This window comes from Triticum aestivum, chromosome 4A (genome assembly GCF_018294505.1).
Source record: "Triticum aestivum cultivar Chinese Spring chromosome 4A, IWGSC CS RefSeq v2.1, whole genome shotgun sequence".
NCBI classification, from domain to species: domain Eukaryota; kingdom Viridiplantae; phylum Streptophyta; class Magnoliopsida; order Poales; family Poaceae; genus Triticum; species Triticum aestivum.
This window is the reverse complement of record NC_057803.1, coordinates 273,727,655-273,730,693: the sequence shown is the minus strand read 5'-3', so window position 1 is coordinate 273,730,693 and position 3,039 is coordinate 273,727,655.

Genomic DNA, 3,039 nt, shown 5'->3' with positions numbered 1-3,039 from the left:
CCGCGGAGTACCGAGGCATTAGGCAAAGGTTGCCATTTCGGTGCAACAAGACCAAGACTAGGAGGACTGCAAGACGGAGGTCATCGTGGAGCCCAAGACGGCGTCACCACCAGAGCTTTGTGCAGGCGAGGACCAACTTTAGTCAGGATAAGTGTACTAAATGTTCCCCTTCAAAATGGCCAATTGTTGGCGCCCTTCCCGCTCAATATTTGGGAAGAGGCCCAGGGCCTTTGCATATAAATAGGACCTGCCACCCATAGGGTAGGGGGGATCGGATCGAAATCAGAGAGAGAGAAGGGTGACTGAACTCCTCGTAGCAGTTCGTCCCCCCAGCAAAGAACAGACCCTCGGGAGGTTGTTCTTCCTTGTATTGTTCATCATCATCAGCCCAAGAGGCAATCCACCACACCACACACTGGAGTAGGGTATTACACCACAACGGTGGCCCGAACCAGTATAAACCCTGTGTCTCTTGTGTTGTTCTTTCCATTGCTTAGATCTTAGCGAGGCGGAGGGGTGCAGGTAGGTAGAAGGCAAAATCTCCGCGCGCACCCCAATGCTCGAACCTCAAGGGTCTGACGGAACCCGAAATCTGACAACAGTCAAGACCAAGATCATGGTTGATGATGGTGGATTTACCCCGACGGCTCATATGGCGCTATGGCCATCCGAGCACTGTCCGGAGGAAGGGGCACGAGACGTGCGGGCGCGAGCTCCCTCCTTCCTGTCCCTCGACCTCGTCAGCAGTCGAGTTGCTTTATCCTCGGCATCATCAATGTCGACTATTACCATGCAACGCTAGGTCCAGTATTTTCCCCGCTATGGGTAATCCTGAGCAGAATGCTGGTATGAGTCCATCGATTGATGCCCTGGAAAGCACACTTCGGGGAGGCTGCCTACACTAACACAACCCATGCGACGGCAGCCGCTGCACTGACTTGAGGGGGAGCAAAAGGGAAGGGGACCAGCGAAGCCCGACACCATGCCCCTATGCCCGCCAGCTACAAGAGATACATGTCATCCCTTGTTGGGAACGAAGAAACCACCTGACCGCCTTCTACTTCTCCAGGCGCCGTGGACACGTTGAACACGCGCAGCCCGGCAGACGAAAAAGAAGCTTAAAACAAAAGCTAAGTCCACGTTATCACTTCTATTTGATGCATTTCAGATTTTTGCAGTCGTTTATCCCTTAACTCCAGTAAGTGTTCGTATCGTGAAAGCCCTCAAGCCATGGAACCTTGGCTAGTTTCTTTGATCGCACCATCGTCCTGTCCAAAGCCATGCTCGTAGGACGAGAGGCTGCGTCTAGCGCTAACTAGGAAAAACCTACCGAGACACATCCATGCGAAGATGACTGTTAAGGACAAGACCCTTACGACAATCGCGGCAATATTATATCGGCAGGCATCCAGAGCATACATAGGAATTGATCATACGAACACGAGCATATAGAGTTTAAAGGGATAAACACACATTTAAAGATCTAGCTAGAAGCATCATCCTCACACAAATACTAGAGATAAAATGACTAAACACAAAAAATGCTTTCATGTTCTGTTACAGGACCAGAAGGAATAACTTAAACATGGAGAACCCTGTTGGCGCGGGGAGCGGCCTTCTTCTCAGTGGTAGCGACATCAGCACCCACTGGCGGCTTCTTGAAGCCGTCATCAAGGTCGAGCTCTGGGTGGCGATAGGCGATGTTGCTCAAGACCATGAAGAGGGCGTTGCGAGCGAGCCTCCGCGACTTGGTCACGAAACGCTCGGCTCTCCCCTCTTCATGCACCTTCAAATTGTCGATCAACTCATCGAAGAAGATCCCTAGCTTGACACTCGGGACCTCACGTTCATCGGCTGAGTAGACTAGGCCGTCCATGCCCATCGCCGGAACTTTGGCTCCAAGGCGTTCTGTGATATCGATCAAGCTCTTGAGCCAAAGGTTGCTCATGTCGACTTGGTTCTTCAGCCTATCCACATCTTGCCAAAGGCGCTTGGCGGTTTCCAAGTCCTTGGACAGCAACTGTTGCCATGATTCAAGGGATTCCGCCGACTGCTCCAGTGGGCTGATCATCGTCCTCATATCAGAGATGTTGCCCTTGGCGGTCTCAAGGCTTTGGGTCTTGGAGGAGAGCTGTGACTACACATCAGCCAGGTGAAGCTCTGCTTGCCATCCCTCTTCTTTGAGTGCCTCCACCTCCTTGGCACTCCCAGCAAGGTCTTCATTCAGTTTCGCCACCTGTCGGTCGAGCTTGGCCTTGGGGGAAGACGCGGTGTCCAGATCTTCAACAAGCTTCTTCAGCTTGGTAGCATGGTCAGTAGCGAGGGTGTCCAGAGCAGCCCATGCTTGTCCTTCAATTCATTGGTGCATTGCGGCACCAAGGTATCCAAACTTTCATCCTTGGCACGGAGGGTGACTTCAAGATTATCCTCCCGAAGGGAGATCTCTCGCTCCCTGGCATCCAGTGATGCTTTGTGATTCGCCAGGCGCCCCTCCCAGGCCATGACGTCCTCCTTCATCATCTAAAGGGTCTCTTGCTGCCTCATGAGTGCCTTGAACTGCTTGTCATGCCATTTACATATCTCCAGGCATTTGTCCTTCAGCCTCTGATCCACTTTGCCGGCGGATTTGCGCCGTTCCTTGAGCTCCTACCACTTTTGGCGGTGTTGGGCCTGCATTTCCATCACACCTGCCGCCATGGATTCCATAAAGGACAAATCCAAATTGATGGCAGCTGAGTCATCGGCCTCCACGCCTCCCCGATGTAGCAGTGCCAGATGGCGCTGAAGCTCTTCATCAAGCTCTACATTTGTTAAGGACGGGCCGGGGGCTCCGATGTCAGGCAGCGACAGCACCACAGCCAGCATGTTCAAAGAAGACGACGGGGCCTCAACGGCGCCACGGGAAGAGGGGAGTGGACCCATGGTTTGAAGGGGAATCTTTGCCTCGATGACCACTTCCTCTATCGGGGCACCCTCCAGAGAATTCTCCAGCACTGCCAAAGAACCTAGTGTTTCCCCGGCAATGAGATCATGCCCCTC